The sequence below is a fragment of the Monopterus albus genome, unplaced genomic scaffold (genome assembly GCF_001952655.1).
Source record: "Monopterus albus unplaced genomic scaffold, M_albus_1.0 scaffold25.1, whole genome shotgun sequence".
Classification (NCBI taxonomy): domain Eukaryota; kingdom Metazoa; phylum Chordata; class Actinopteri; order Synbranchiformes; family Synbranchidae; genus Monopterus; species Monopterus albus.
The window spans coordinates 215,633-233,660 of NW_018127905.1; the positions used below are offsets into that span (position 1 = coordinate 215,633).

The 18,028-nt window shown below is 40.1% G+C and overlaps 1 protein-coding gene across 1 annotated transcript in view; it reads left to right on the forward strand.

Moving 5' to 3' along the window:
• sorcs2 (sortilin-related VPS10 domain containing receptor 2) overlaps positions 1–18,028 on the forward strand; it is a 303,719-nt gene that overhangs the window by 158,178 nt on the left and 127,513 nt on the right.

The window sequence follows — 18,028 nt, forward strand, 5'->3', positions numbered from 1 at the left end:
TAACTAATTACAGTTAAGCATGGAACAGTGGAGCAACTGTTTATTCACCACCAAAGTGGTGCTGAGACATGTCACTCAGGTGTTTAAGTGATTATATTGAGAACTTAAGTTAAGGAAATATGGGGATAAAAATGCACCATATTCGTACACTGTTACAATGTTTGAATGTTAATGTTCGAATAAACGCGGATGCAGTCTGGATGCGAATGCCAGCGCACCGTGAGAGTTCTGTTCTGATGTCACATTGTGTTTTCCAGGCTGCACTAATTCACTGCTACGCAGCCCCGGCACTTGGGGCCCGTAACAGTAGCAATACTTCTACAATAACCATGTTTCCCATCATGGTTTAGGAATGGAGTATATAATAGGTAGGAGACGAAAACATAAGAAAAGCATCTCTCATATATTTTCATGTCTCATTGGCATCAATCAAAGTCAGGTTTCTGGTGGTGCGTTTAAAGAGGACGAGAGGAGCTGGTTTGATTGTCCATTACTTACTTTTGCCCTGATTTCACAGCTGATGATGCATTTCCTCCACTAATAAAGTGTTCAGTCTCTTGTCAGCCTGGTCTCACAGCAAAATGTATAACAGCTACGTTGGTCCACACTGTAAAATGTAGTAGTGTCACAATCATGGCTGTACAATTATGACATGGCATCGTTTGTTATATTGCAGCATGGATGTCCTTTTAGGAAGCTAAAGTGTAATGCCCGTTGATAGTGTATAGTTGTGAACTTTACAGTGTTACAAACAAGCAAACACCTTGTCTGGTCGTTGTCTCAGTCTTGCTTCTGATGTTCTGTTTTAAAGTGTTTTAACTGACCTCAGGGTCTTTTTCTAAACTTAACCATCTAGTTTGTGTGCCTAAACTTAACCAGGTAGCATAGCTCCTGTGTCTAAACATAGCTATACTTTCTGTTTCACTTCTGTACTTTGTTTCAAATCTCTATCAATAAAAATGCTGTAGTGTCACAATTTTCAAGGTTTTATAGTGAGACTAGTATGTTTTGCGTTGCAGACCAACATAGCTATTATATGTTTTACTATGAGACTGAGTTGCTCCTGCCCACATTGTGCCTGGTTGCACCCAAAATGCACAAGCAAAACTCTAAAATATTGTTGGACTCATCCATATGCACCTTTGCCTGGAGTTTAGACATGTATTTACCACTAGGCCACATTTTAATAGGGCCAACTGAGTTTTATCATAAGCATTAGCTTGTACTAGAAAGCTACAGTTGATCTGTTAAGCACAGCTGTCATTCTGTCAATTGCCACTTGTCATGTCAAGTGGCAATTCACATGCCCGTTGTTTTAAAAATTGCTAATATTTTTTAGTGATGAATCTTTTACAGTTACCACTGTAAACTGCATGTGTCCTATTCGAGAACTAAAAGCTTGACAGTGGTAGCAACAGAAATTAAGTTGGCAGAGCTTAGTGAACGGTGAGTGTTACTCTCCAGATGAAGCCAGACTGTTGTTCCATGGCCAAAATGATGAGGAAAACCTTGTAAAGGAAGGGTCAGGACTGGGTATAGGGCAGACACCCTGCAAACAATGATACATGTCTATATGTGTCATGTTTTATAAATTCTTACTTACTTTAACAGCAGGTACTATGTGTTTTTGTGTGTGTGTATGTTGGAGGTTTCCCAGACTGGTGGTGCAGGCAGCTCTGCTGAATGGGAGAATAAATAAAAAGGCAAGTGGGGCCACCCTGGGATGGTGTGAAAAATGGTCCAATTTCTCGTTGAGCTGAAATCAATGGGACAAGCCGAGGTGCTGGGCTCTGCTGCCGCAACAACACTTCTCCCACAGCTGCTACCTCTTGTCTGCTCCCACCAAACACCCCCTCCCTCTCCCTCTATCTCCTTCTCTGCCTGAATTTCTTGTTAAAAGTTTCAAAATACTTGACATCTAAAAATGCAAGTATTGTACCATTCCCTGTTAAAATAAGATGTTTAATTACATGCTGCAAAACAATATAAATGACATATACTATGGTCATAATTTTACTAGGAGGACCCAAATACAGACACAGAGCGTGATGGATGTGGTTGAGAGGAACAGGACTTTATTATAGAACTTGGATAAATAAATAAGCAAACAGGTGAACTCTAAGGCAGATAAACAAGAGCTCTGAATTAAACTAAACATAGATAAAATGAAAGAGAACTCAGGTTTAGCACTATACATATGTGAGAAAACAAAGACTCAGACAATATACCTGAAATAAGTATACAGAGAAACCTTGGAAACAAGGAACATGAATTGAGTTATCTTCTGAAGACAGCCTGGCAATTAGTACATGTCGGCATCTGGCTTAAATACACAGTGACTGATTGTACTGTTAGAAAATACAGTAGGTGAGTGTAATGAGCTGCCTGGAGCAGGTACAGAGAGCTTCAGCGGGAACAAAGACTGAAGTGGAAGGATATCAAAATAAAAACCTCCAACAGAAAGTACATGAAACTATGACAACTAATTGTAAGCCAATTAGTATTCTGCATGGAACTGAGAATCTTTTACTTACCTCGTGCCTCCTTGGCCACAAATGGCCATTTCATTGTTGTGATAAAAGCACTGAAATGCTGATTACTGACATTCTATAATGTATTAATACAGTAGAACGAGTACAGAAGCACCTAAATGACACAGTACTGTCATTTATCATAGCAAATCTACAATTTGTTAACATTAGCCACCATACTGGCCATTCCAGATCTTGTAAGGCTGTAGCTGCAAAACACTTAAATGTACTGAAATGAGTAAAGGTACATTTTATTGTTTATGAATTCCACATTTTCATATATTTGTTGTTGTGAAATTACAAGAAATGAGAATGCAACAAAACTTACTGATTAAGCAGATATAATGGAATCTCACTGGTCAGAGGAGTCGGTCCCACTCAAAACCTTTAGAAGCTAATATCTCTGCACTGCTGCCAGTGCTGCTCAATGAGTCTGGGTCACAGGAGGCTTCGACAGCACCTCTCCAAATGAAGTTTTGGAGCAGATTTCTACAACAAAAATATTTGAAAAAAGCTACATACTGCAGCTTTAAAAACTCTACTATGCTCATCCATGTGTAAATGTTCCATTTCAATTATTAAAGCTAAAAGAATGACAAAAATTGTTTTATTTCTTAAGGGTCTCTCCACATGCTATTTCAGTTGTTAGACACTTCATCTACTTTTTCACTCGGTCCTTCTTGGTCAGCCTTGTTCCATATTCAGATGTGATTTAGTCTATTTAGAACAAATCGTGCTCTCACACTACCTGGTAATGTATAATTTTCATTCATTTCATTATTTTTATGAGTAAATCAAGTCGAATTCAGCTCATCCTACATACATCCTCAACTGTACTTTCGCCCACTTCTGCTCTACTGTCGAAGGATAATAATCACTATCCATGGCCTTGCCATTCAGCATGGCACTCTGCTACCAGTGAGTAAAATCATCATATGAAAGATATGCTATGATTTGCATTGCCTATCGTGATCTCCTGCTATGCTAACCCAGGTGGTGTAAACAAAACACCAGGCAATTTGTGTGAGGTGTGATCTCCTTCATACCCAGTTAGTTTATCCTCATTTGATTTAGTATCACTCTGTCAATCTCCAGACCCATCGGCATGTTTTATTGATGCTATGAATAAATAAGCAAAATAATAATGAAACTAAAATATGCTTTTCTTAATGCATCAGTGCACAAGGGCCTTGTGGTTCTTGTGCAAATGTGCATGTGTGTATGTTGGCGGTGTAATGAGCTCAGGGATATGCTATGTGAACAAGGATAGAACAGTGACAGCATATTGAATGGAGATGAATGTGCGCTGTGAGGATGACTGGCAGTGGTAACAACAGAGCAAAGCAAGCCAGCCCCCCGATCCTCTATGCCTCACAGCTCAAACACGAGCTGCTCCCTGACAGCCACACAAATCAATAATTCTGACTGATAAGCTCTCAGACATTTCATATTCTTTTTAATTGTCTCATATTCTTGATCTTAAATGGATTAGAAAAGCTGATTAAACAGAGTTAAACAATGCCATACTCTGCACACGTGACTTAATAATGTGCTGCTTTGATATGGCGTTTTGAAGTGCTCAGGTTTTACATTGTTGTCTTGTATTGTTGGTTAATAGCGCTCACATTTTGACTGATATACTGCAAAATATCGATGGATACGTCTTTTGTCATGATGCTGAATTCAAAGTTAATAATGTAACACTGAAGTCAAACATTTTAAGTTCAAGGTTGTTGGAAATGAAACCTTTGCATCATATATTTACAGTATATGACACAACTATGCACACTACAGCATATATTAAGTGGATTTTAAACAAAATACATTATATCTATGTAAAGTGTGACATAAATACACACAGTACCAGCATGACATTTTGATGCAGGATCCACGAGTCTTGATTACATGAACACGATGTCCAGAGACAGGCTCAGATATTGTCATTCTGCAATGCACAAAATTCAGAACAAAGAACAATGAGGAGTAACAGTGTTCAGTGGCCAACAGGTACATTTTAGCAGAGGGCGGCCAGGGGTTACAGAATGCTGTATGAACCACATTAGTGTTTGCAAATGAGCGGTGCAACGGTAAAGCAGAGTGTGTAAAACTTCACCTCAACTGGACCACCTTATTGCAAAGAGTGCATTGCCTTCCGTTGACTGCTTTACTGCAAGCCGCTGCATTTTAAATAGACTGCCTAATTGCAAAGAGCATCTTGGCTTAACTAGACTGCCTTAATGCAAAGAGTGCATTAGCTTAAATTGACTGCTCACTTTGAAGGACTGTGTTAGTTTCCAGACACTTCCTTATCACAGAGGATACGCTGGATATATGTTGCAAAGAGTACTGTAGAAACTGTTTTGCTGGACTGCCCAAGCTGGCTCTCAGACTTCACTCCATTTTGGTGTTAATATGAAAGATTAGATATTTCTGACCTTTTCTTTCAAATAAATTGCTCTCAGTTTCACTTTCATTGGTGTTTCATGGCTTCAAATAGAGCTATACTGTAGGTGATGCTAGTCTTGTTTCAGGGTCAGCTGGGGAGCATGTAACAGGAAGTATCAAGTAAAAAGAAGAGGAGGTTGAGTACAGCTACCATGAGACCTGGCTGCATAATAAATGTGTTGCTGTCTCTGTCCAGACTTGATTCCCCGCTGGGATTCAGCTTGATGTCCTACGCATTGCTGCAACAACTCCCACCAGCGCACAGCTCGGCAGTGTGAAGTTCCCTGCTTGATCTCTTTCCAGAAATTTGTTTTCCTTGCTGGAAAACAGTTTCTCTCAGGCCAAGGGACCCACTGGTGCATCATGCATCTCTTTGCTTTGTTTATTCCACCGTGATGGCAGCATATAAATCTTTCTTGTGCATGTGACAGAGGATTTGCACACATGGCGCAACAGTCCCCTTTTCCAGAGTATCACTGAGACCCCAAAAGACTCATTTCCAATACCCATCAAGACAGAATCAAAACAATCAGCATTTTATCAGCAACACTAAATGCTACTATGGCTTTTTTAAGCTGGAAGCACTGATAGCTTCTCTAGGGCTCATTTCATGGTCTGTAAGCCTTTGCAAACAACAGACAGTATTCATGTTTGCAGCCACTTAATTACAGCCTTTGTTGTCTGATCACTAAAGGCAGTAAAGTGGGAAAACCCAACAGCGTAGCATGTAATCGGAGTTTAACAGCACGTGAATGACTACAACAATTCCCAGATGCCCCCTTTTCAATTAAGACACCAGAGAACAAGTATCAAGTGTCTAGGTTTGTGAACACATCAGGTTAGAAAATGAGCTTGTGGCCAGAAGATTTCCAGAAGACTTTCAGATGGGTTTTAACAACCAAGATATAATCAGTCATGTGAAAATAGACTTTCAGCCTAAAGGGCAGGTTGTTGTTTTTGTTTATTTTTTTGGTTGGTTGGTTGTTTTTTTGGGTAGAAAAAATGTGTTAACTAATTTTAAAAATGAAAAATTGAGTCACTAATAAACCATCAGCCTACAACAAAGTAATAAATGAAACTAAGATAACAATTTGCGTGCATCTTTTTAAGTTACCCCAACTTTGGCAATATTGAGTAAACTGAGTATTTCCAAGTCCAAATAACTCAGATGGTTTAATACAACCAATGCTTTCATCTCTAAAGTCTTATTTAAGTTGAACCAACCTAATATTAGTTAAGAGGTTTTGGTGATTACGTGGTGGTTACGTTTCTGGAACTTTTTTTTTTTTTTGTCCATCCTACTTAAAAATGTTCATGCAAATTGTAACAATCATTTTTTTTGTGTATTACTAACTTGAGTTAATAAATCACTAGTTTTGTCAAATGAATTCATTCAACACAGCTGTTAATTAATCATATTATACAGTTGTGTATTTGTGTTTAAGGTACTTCAGTATTAAACATAAATGGAACATAGGTGCTAAAAACAGAGATGTATGCCATTACATCATAGTTACAGGCCTAACATACTGTAATGACAGGTGGGTATTTCAGGCAATGAGTCAGGAGACTGTGTATCAATTCACAGTGGGGCAGGGCATGAACTGTAAGAATGACTACACTCAGGGTGATGGAGAATATTGCACACAAAACAGGGTGAATGAACTACATAACAGAACTGAGGGAAGTACACATACCGAACTAGAAGGCACATAACAAAACCATGTGAACAGGACATGTGAGCACAGAACAGCTCCGGGGAGGGGGGTTTGAGCCCCACGGTGCACTCTGTCTTCCTCAACACGCCACCATATGTAAAATCATGAAAGCAAAAGCTCTAACACACTTTCCTTCCCCCTGGCACAAATAAAAAGCCCTCTCTAGCTTAGCAGATTTCACAAATGGCACTCTGTCAGTCTTATCCACTGACACAAGGCAAGGACAGTCAGTTTACATAGCACTATGTGTAGTAGGACAATGGATTCCATCAGGTTCATTAGCCAGTTTTTTCCTTTAACCGTCAGTCCACTGAAACATTCCAATAGCAGAATTTCTTTGTAAATTAAATTATTCTCACCTTGAAAATGTCTTTTATATCTCTGTGCCATGTATAGCAGGTCCTTGTTTTGTGTTAAGATGGAAGAGGGGACTTGAAATCCTGCACTCAAGGTTGAGCAAAAATTGAGTTACCAAGTCCATTTTATTAAGTTACCAAAACCTAAATTTCATTTTACATCAATGACTACAGAAATTTGAGTGTACTCTGCATGACACACAAATTAAGTTGCTTTAAGTGCCAGCATTATTATTTCAACACAACTCATGAAAGTAGATTTTCAAATGAAAAAGTTTATTTAAACCAGGATTTTTATATTGGAAATATTTATTTAATTAAGTGGCGGTAACAGGTCCACCGAGTTAATTGTTAGAGTGAAGCAGACAAGTGTGGACGACATGGATGTAATTATATAACAGAATTATCAGTTGCCATATTTTTTTTATCCACATGACAAACTTTTACTGTTGCTATCAACTGCCAGAGCTTCCATGTCAACTAAAAATAATTTCTGTGGTATGGATCAGTCAATGCCTACTAATTGGTCAGGTCTATATAACAAACTGTTGCATGCTAACACACTAAAGACCGTTTCCCACTGCACAACCTGGTGTAGTGAAATCCTTGGCCATCAATCCTAATTGTTCATCTTAGAATCACGGTGCCTGCAGTCCACATATCAAAGTGAACCCCCAAGTTGTCCCTGATGGTTAGAGCCATTGGTTGAGTTGGCGTCGCAGATGGCTGCCTCGGTTCTGTACTGGAAACAAATTTCTTGTGTGTAACATACTTGGCCAAATAAAGGTGATTATTATTATTATCTTAGATTACAGCGTGAGACCCATCCACCAAAGGCCGATTTGGAGGATTAGTTAGCTAGGTTTACCATAAACGTATGACCAAATTCTCTGACTGCTGCTACGCACCAGTCAATCAGAGTGTGACATGAAATGATGCGGAATGCAATGGCTGTCATGACATTTCATGAGCATGATGTAACACGATCGGTTTTGTTGACAATCTAAAGGGGTCTTAAGTGATACAGTAGAATTAAATGGCCTAGCAACTTGTAGCACTGTGAGTTGATTCATGTGTTGCCTATAGACTGTATGACACGTTAACTGATAACATGCAGTGATTTACGGTGCACCCCACTTTACTCCATGTAGAGCATTCATCATTAGATTCCACTGTGATCTACCTTACACACATAAAATATGTTTTCTAGCAGGAGTACTTTGAACCACACACATTACAGGGTATGAACCTTCTACCCTTCGAAGTGAGTAATGCAGTCCTTTCCCTGAGGTCATCCTACATGCCTGCCTCTCTGTTAATTGATGGGAGCTTCTCCACCACTCCTGGCTCTGGGGCTTCCCCTTCTTGAGAACGACTAGCAGGGGGTCAATTTAATGATGCAGATTTGTGTGTGTGAGTGTGTGTGTGTGTATGTGTGGTGTCAGTACAGTGCAGAAGGATGAGTCTGGACATGACAATTTACTTTATTGTCTTTTTGTCCCCCAAGGCTCAGCTTGCCTCGTGTGTCCCTGCAGAGCCCCCTGTTCAACAACCTGGAGTTCAACTCACTTTGCCTTTATTGAGCTCACATTACAGAAAAAGCACTTGACTTTCCAGTGAGCCTGACCAGCAGAGTCCCAATAGGATTCTAACTTTATAAACCTGCATTCAGCTGTCTGGTCTAACTTGTCTTTGTTAGAGTCTGTTACATTCATTCTCTCTATCTCAGCTCCATTTCAAGTCACTGGATGCTTTAAGAGCTCAGCACTGTAATCTGATGCACTGCCAAAGCAAAAAATGTTACAAGATTTGCAGTGACTGTGGTGCAATAAAAATCTAATTACTTTAGGCATCAAGAATGTTTAATTTCTTTCAGCATCGACTATACTCCATGAAGGTGCAATTGTTCTTACACATAAACACATTATTGGTTACTTAACTCTGATGAATTGCTACAGTCACTTCAAATAAACGAGACCACTGTTGAGCCAATTTGTAGCTCCATGCCACTGGTATTTCTCAGTGTTTCCTATCAGACAAAGGTGCTTATTTTCACACTGACTTTAATGTAGATGATAAATGTTTTAGATGTGACTTTTTCATGAGCTTTACATTTCTATCACCTTTTGTAAGTAACCCTTTTGAGCCATTTTTTTAAGTGGGCCTATTAGCTGTTCTCTATCTCTATTAGCTGGCTGAAAAGCAGTGCTTCACTACTCTCTGTGGTTGCAAGTTTTAAGTCTGCTGTACCTCTTGACCATCACTGGTTGGTCTGGTTGGGTGTGGACACAAGCAGGTCCATAACATTTTGAACGACGTGGCTAGGCTGGGGTACAAACTCAGAGAGGGGTTGCACATTTGAAATACATATAAAAAGTAAATTAAACCTATAGTTCTATGAAATAATAAACAATATGTTATTAAAAAGCACATTTTTAATGTAAAAATTGAATAGTGTTTTCCTTAGCTAACGTTGGCTGTGCTCCTTATTTACTCCTGGCTGGGGACATGAGTGCTGTACAGTGGTTCCCCCTCCCATTGAGGTGAATCATGCCAAGTGCAGTGTTCCACAACAACACAGTTGGAAAAATCATTATAAATATCATGCTGCATGAATGATATCAAATAAAACTCATTTAACCAATATCAATTATAAAGCACCAGAAAGATGTTCATTATATTTAAGTCACTGTTTTTCATTTTTCATTCATTAATGCTGACAGGCATCACATTTTGACTCAGGCAGGGGTGGCCAATCAGATTATGGGGGTAGCCTGGCCACCCCTTGGCTCCGTCCATGGGTGTGGACAGTGTGGGCCTTTGCACCTTTAACCAACAATGAAGTACACATGCCGGAGCACGCTTCCACATCAGTGTGGTGCAGTTTTAAGGTGCTCTTTAAATGAATGCCACCCATTTTCCCCTGTGCCAACAGTGTGGTAACACTTGTTGCTGAGGATGCTGAGAAGAGCAGTAGGTAGAATGTAGCTAGTTTTCAGAACACGCCCAGTCTTTAAGCCATATGCACCAAAACAGGAGCATCAGGGAGACATCAATCAAACATCAGTCTCATTTAAAACAAATGAGAACACAAGTACCCTTTCTTGTTTTGTTGTTTGAATTCCTGGGATGCCAGGTCTCCTTAAATCTATTTTTATTTCCATCCATCCATTATCTATAACGCTTACCCACTATTACTGATGTGCTTTACTGATTTTCTTCTCATTGTCAGTCACAGTCAATCATTTTTATGGGTCTGTATATTTCTTTTTCTTCCACCGGTCTTTGAGGTCACCTGGGATTTATATCAAAGCAGTAATGGAGAAGTGTGTGGAAAGGAAGTGGGAGCGAAAGGAGGACAAACTTAGTGGAGACTAATGAGGTTTCATTAACTGCAGCTAATTGATGCTTTAACCTCTGGCTGTGTTTGTTGCGGTGCTTCTTTTTGCCAGCAGAGAGACTCACGGGCATCAGGGCAGAGCAGATGTTCTGTCCTCCGGTGTTCATTTTCATATTCCCTTCTTTTTTTGGCACAGAAAAAAAACAATATTTATTCTGTGCCAGTTTGACAGGCGCCAGCCAAACTGACTTAATTTCATCAAGTCAGTGTCAAAACCTGGGAAAGGTGAACAGAGGTGAGCTGGAGAAGGCAGCAGTCAGAAAAAAAAGAGAATCAGGTGAGAGAGGGCAGAGAGAGGGAGAAGGGATGAGGGAGGAGGAGTGTGTTAGCTGTGAGAGGTTTGAGTTTGCATCATAATGACAGTGAGTCTTTTTTCCTCCCAAGCAAGGCAAACACTTAATCATGTGCAAGTGAAGATCCTGGCTTTAAATTGATTTTTTAGTCTGTTTTGCAGGCTGGCGGGCCAATCAGCACAGCTGAATGGCTTGATAGATGGTTTGGGAAACCAATAAATGGGCTGCCATGCTGCAGAAATAGTAGCAATGAAAGGCTTTTTACTAAGCGCCATCCCCTGTCTTCTTCTCATCTGTAATGCAGTTTAATAAGAGATGTCATAGGCCATACAGAAATATTTAGATTAAGCATTTACTTCAGCAGTCATTTTCATCTTAAACTGGTTTAGCTTTTTAAAAAAGTGTCTCATAAGAAGCACTTTCATTTGAAGTCCTTTGAAATATATTAACAAGGGTTCTTTAAAAACTCTTAAAAAGCCTAAAATCCTAAAATTGATCATTTCCCAGCCTTGATCAGAGAACATTCAGGGATTGCGCTGTGGTCTTTGAATCTACAGCATGTGGTGTGTGAGATAAGGCAGCATGTCTACCATCAGTGGATGTTTTTATTTTTTCATTTGCTCATGAGAAAGTGTAAGTTTAAGGTTTATTGGTTGAAGCCTGACAAACACAACAAACTCTCAGCACAATGTGCAAGAACCATTGTTAAATCACCTTGCCATTAAATATCAGACTACTGCTCTGCATTCTAGGCCTTTTCAGATAGGATGCAGTGGGCAGGGTGCTTTGCTATCGAACCCATTCACTTCTTTGTGCAGCGCATAAACACATCTGCGCCTTGCCGAGATGAGCGCAGCGCAAGACGGCGCATGCCTTCCCTGTGCGCTTGCGCTGTTAAAAAAAGTTGAACTTGGGGACAGTTGGCATCTGTTTGCAGAGAACCTGACAGACTACAAAGAAAGTGTAGGATAAGCTGATTTTGGCGGACCCACACCCTCTTCTTCTTTGCTGCAGCTCGTCTCCTCCTCTTCATCATTAATGCAACTAAAGCCAGAGCGTTTCCCTGACAAGTTATTAGATACATCGTGCATCCAAGTCCACTACTCGAAAAATCTACTAACCACCCCCTGGAAAGCTTTTGGTCCCCTATCCAGTGGTGCCCAACATGTGCACGATTCGTGTGTGTACACCCTCCTCCCTTTTGCTGCGGCCAACCTCCGCAGCCAGCGCAGCGCATACCGCGTCCTAGCTGAAAGCCCTTTAACATCCAGAGCATCACCAGGCCCTCAGCGCCACCCTGCACCAGATGCGGATTTCACTCTGTAAAATTAGTCCATGAATGACTTGTTTTTTTTTTGTTTTTCGGAGAGGTCTGGTCCAGCCAGGGTTAGAGGGGATTACATGTTCATTCAGTAACTTCTTGATTAACAGGCCTACTTGAAAATCAAGAGGTAACAAAACCTTTTAAAAAAATCTAAACCTGTTCCAAAAAATAAATGATATATTAATTAAACTTTAACCGATTTGATTTCCATGATTCCAAAATAAATCCATCCATCCATCCATCCATTTTCCTCCGCTTATCCGGGACCGGGTCGCGGGGGCAGCAGTCTAAGCAAAGATGCCCAGACTTCCTTTTCTCCAGACACTTCCTCCAGCTCCTCCGGGGGAATGCCAAGGCGTTCCCGGGCCAGCCGAGAGACCCAGCGTGTCCTGGGTCTTCCCCGGGGCCTCCTCTCGGTGGGACATGCCCGGAACACCTCCCTAGGAAGGTGCCCAGGAGGCATCCGAAACAGATGCCCGAGCCACCTCAGCTGGCTCCTCTCGATGTGGAGGAGCAGCGGTTCTACTCTGAGCTCCTCCCGGGTGACCGAGCTCCTCTGATAAAAGCACTGAAATGCTGATTACTGACATTCTATAATGTATTAATACAGTAGAACGAGTACAGAAGCACCTAAATGACACAGTACTGTCATTTATCATAGCAAATCTACAATTTGTTAACATTAGCCACCATACTGGCCATTCCAGATCTTGTAAGGCTGTAGCTGCAAAACACTTAAATGTACTGAAATGAGTAAAGGTACATTTTATTGTTTATGAATTCCACATTTTCATATATTTGTTGTTGTGAAATTACAAGAAATGAGAATGCAACAAAACTTACTGATTAAGCAGATATAATGGAATCTCACTGGTCAGAGGAGTCGGTCCCACTCAAAACCTTTAGAAGCTAATATCTCTGCACTGCTGCCAGTGCTGCTCAATGAGTCTGGGTCACAGGAGGCTTCGACAGCACCTCTCCAAATGAAGTTTTGGAGCAGATTTCTACAACAAAAATATTTGAAAAAAGCTACATACTGCAGCTTTAAAAACTCTACTATGCTCATCCATGTGTAAATGTTCCATTTCAATTATTAAAGCTAAAAGAATGACAAAAATTGTTCTATTTCTTAAGGGTCTCTCCACATGCTATTTCAGTTGTTAGACACTTCATCTACTTTTTCACTCGGTCCTTCTTGGTCAGCCTTGTTCCATATTCAGATGTGATTTAGTCTATTTAGAACAAATCGTGCTCTCACACTACCTGGTAATGTATAATTTTCATTCATTTCATTATTTTTATGAGTAAATCAAGTCGAATTCAGCTCATCCTACATACATCCTCAACTGTACTTTCGCCCACTTCTGCTCTACTGTCGAAGGATAATAATCACTATCCATGGCCTTGCCATTCAGCATGGCACTCTGCTACCAGTGAGTAAAATCATCATATGAAAGATATGCTATGATTTGCATTGCCTATCGTGATCTCCTGCTATGCTAACCCAGGTGGTGTAAACAAAACACCAGGCAATTTGTGTGAGGTGTGATCTCCTTCATACCCAGTTAGTTTATCCTCATTTGATTTAGTATCACTCTGTCAATCTCCAGACCCATCGGCATGTTTTATTGATGCTATGAATAAATAAGCAAAATAATAATGAAACTAAAATATGCTTTTCTTAATGCATCAGTGCACAAGGGCCTTGTGGTTCTTGTGCAAATGTGCATGTGTGTATGTTGGCGGTGTAATGAGCTCAGGGATATGCTATGTGAACAAGGATAGAACAGTGACAGCATATTGAATGGAGATGAATGTGCGCTGTGAGGATGACTGGCAGTGGTAACAACAGAGCAAAGCAAGCCAGCCCCCCGATCCTCTATGCCTCACAGCTCAAACACGAGCTGCTCCCTGACAGCCACACAAATCAATAATTCTGACTGATAAGCTCTCAGACATTTCATATTCTTTTTAATTGTCTCATATTCTTGATCTTAAATGGATTAGAAAAGCTGATTAAACAGAGTTAAACAATGCCATACTCTGCACACGTGACTTAATAATGTGCTGCTTTGATATGGCGTTTTGAAGTGCTCAGGTTTTACATTGTTGTCTTGTATTGTTGGTTAATAGCGCTCACATTTTGACTGATATACTGCAAAATATCGATGGATACGTCTTTTGTCATGATGCTGAATTCAAAGTTAATAATGTAACACTGAAGTCAAACATTTTAAGTTCAAGGTTGTTGGAAATGAAACCTTTGCATCATATATTTACAGTATATGACACAACTATGCACACTACAGCATATATTAAGTGGATTTTAAACAAAATACATTATATCTATGTAAAGTGTGACATAAATACACACAGTACCAGCATGACATTTTGATGCAGGATCCACGAGTCTTGATTACATGAACACGATGTCCAGAGACAGGCTCAGATATTGTCATTCTGCAATGCACAAAATTCAGAACAAAGAACAATGAGGAGTAACAGTGTTCAGTGGCCCACAGGTACATTTTAGCAGAGGGCGGCCAGGGGTTACAGAATGCTGTATGAACCACATTAGTGTTTGCAAATGAGCGGTGCAACGGTAAAGCAGAGTGTGTAAAACTTCACCTCAACTGGACCACCTTATTGCAAAGAGTGCATTGCCTTCCGTTGACTGCTTTACTGCAAGCCGCTGCATTTTAAATAGACTGCTTTATTGCAGACTGTGTTAGCTTAAATAGACTGCCTAATTGCAAAGAGCATCTTGGCTTAACTAGACTGCCTTAATGCAAAGAGTGCATTAGCTTAAATTGACTGCTCACTTTGAAGGACTGTGTTAGTTTCCAGACACTTCCTTATCACAGAGGATACGCTGGATATATGTTGCAAAGAGTACTGTAGAAACTGTTTTGCTGGACTGCCCAAGCTGGCTCTCAGACTTCACTCCATTTTGGTGTTAATATGAAAGATTAGATATTTCTGACCTTTTCTTTCAAATAAATTGCTCTCAGTTTCACTTTCATTGGTGTTTCATGGCTTCAAATAGAGCTATACTGTAGGTGATGCTAGTCTTGTTTCAGGGTCAGCTGGGGAGCATTAAATTATTCTCACCTTGAAAATGTCTTTTATATCTCTGTGCCATGTATAGCAGGTCCTTGTTTTGTGTTAAGATGGAAGAGGGGACTTGAAATCCTGCACTCAAGGTTGAGCAAAAATTGAGTTACCAAGTCCATTTTATTAAGTTACCAAAACCTAAATTTCATTTTACATCAATGACTACAGAAATTTGAGTGTACTCTGCATGACACACAAATTAAGTTGCTTTAAGTGCCAGCATTATTATTTCAACACAACTCATGAAAGTAGATTTTCAAATGAAAAAGTTTATTTAAACCAGGATTTTTATATTGGAAATATTTATTTAATTAAGTGGCGGTAACAGGTCCACCGAGTTAATTGTTAGAGTGAAGCAGACAAGTGTGGACGACATGGATGTAATTATATAACAGAATTATCAGTTGCCATATTTTTTTTATCCACATGACAAACTTTTACTGTTGCTATCAACTGCCAGAGCTTCCATGTCAACTAAAAATAATTTCTGTGGTATGGATCAGTCAATGCCTACTAATTGGTCAGGTCTATATAACAAACTGTTGCATGCTAACACACTAAAGACCGTTTCCCACTGCACAACCTGGTGTAGTGAAATCCTTGGCCATCAATCCTAATTGTTCATCTTAGAATCACGGTGCCTGCAGTCCACATATCAAAGTGAACCCCCAAGTTGTCCCTGATGGTTAGAGCCATTGGTTGAGTTGGCGTCGCAGATGGCTGCCTCGGTTCTGTACTGGAAACAAATTTCTTGTGTGTAACATACTTGGCCAAATAAAGGTGATTATTATTATTATCTTAGATTACAGCGTGAGACCCATCCACCAAAGGCCGATTTGGAGGATTAGTTAGCTAGGTTTACCATAAACGTATGACCAAATTCTCTGACTGCTGCTACGCACCAGTCAATCAGAGTGTGACATGAAATGATGCGGAATGCAATGGCTGTCATGACATTTCATGAGCATGATGTAACACGATCGGTTTTGTTGACAATCTAAAGGGGTCTTAAGTGATACAGTAGAATTAAATGGCCTAGCAACTTGTAGCACTGTGAGTTGATTCATGTGTTGCCTATAGACTGTATGACACGTTAACTGATAACATGCAGTGATTTACGGTGCACCCCACTTTACTCCATGTAGAGCATTCATCATTAGATTCCACTGTGATCTACCTTACACACATAAAATATGTTTTCTAGCAGGAGTACTTTGAACCACACACATTACAGGGTATGAACCTTCTACCCTTCGAAGTGAGTAATGCAGTCCTTTCCCTGAGGTCATCCTACATGCCTGCCTCTCTGTTAATTGATGGGAGCTTCTCCACCACTCCTGGCTCTGGGGCTTCCCCTTCTTGAGAACGACTAGCAGGGGGTCAATTTAATGATGCAGATTTGTGTGTGTGAGTGTGTGTGTGTGTATGTGTGGTGTCAGTACAGTGCAGAAGGATGAGTCTGGACATGACAATTTACTTTATTGTCTTTTTGTCCCCCAAGGCTCAGCTTGCCTCGTGTGTCCCTGCAGAGCCCCCTGTTCAACAACCTGGAGTTCAACTCACTTTGCCTTTATTGAGCTCACATTACAGAAAAAGCACTTGACTTTCCAGTGAGCCTGACCAGCAGAGTCCCAATAGGATTCTAACTTTATAAACCTGCATTCAGCTGTCTGGTCTAACTTGTCTTTGTTAGAGTCTGTTACATTCATTCTCTCTATCTCAGCTCCATTTCAAGTCACTGGATGCTTTAAGAGCTCAGCACTGTAATCTGATGCACTGCCAAAGCAAAAAATGTTACAAGATTTGCAGTGACTGTGGTGCAATAAAAATCTAATTACTTTAGGCATCAAGAATGTTTAATTTCTTTCAGCATCGACTATACTCCATGAAGGTGCAATTGTTCTTACACATAAACACATTATTGGTTACTTAACTCTGATGAATTGCTACAGTCACTTCAAATAAACGAGACCACTGTTGAGCCAATTTGTAGCTCCATGCCACTGGTATTTCTCAGTGTTTCCTATCAGACAAAGGTGCTTATTTTCACACTGACTTTAATGTAGATGATAAATGTTTTAGATGTGACTTTTTCATGAGCTTTACATTTCTATCACCTTTTGTAAGTAACCCTTTTGAGCCATTTTTTTAAGTGGGCCTATTAGCTGTTCTCTATCTCTATTAGCTGGCTGAAAAGCAGTGCTTCACTACTCTCTGTGGTTGCAAGTTTTAAGTCTGCTGTACCTCTTGACCATCACTGGTTGGTCTGGTTGGGTGTGGACACAAGCAGGTCCATAACATTTTGAACGACGTGGCTAGGCTGGGGTACAAACTCAGAGAGGGGTTGCACATTTGAAATACATATAAAAAGTAAATTAAACCTATAGTTCTATGAAATAATAAACAATATGTTATTAAAAAGCACATTTTTAATGTAAAAATTGAATAGTGTTTTCCTTAGCTAACGTTGGCTGTGCTCCTTATTTACTCCTGGCTGGGGACATGAGTGCTGTACAGTGGTTCCCCCTCCCATTGAGGTGAATCATGCCAAGTGCAGTGTTCCACAACAACACAGTTGGAAAAATCATTATAAATATCATGCTGCATGAATGATATCAAATAAAACTCATTTAACCAATATCAATTATAAAGCACCAGAAAGATGTTCATTATATTTAAGTCACTGTTTTTCATTTTTCATTCATTAATGCTGACAGGCATCACATTTTGACTCAGGCAGGGGTGGCCAATCAGATTATGGGGGTAGCCTGGCCACCCCTTGGCTCCGTCCATGGGTGTGGACAGTGTGGGCCTTTGCACCTTTAACCAACAATGAAGTACACATGC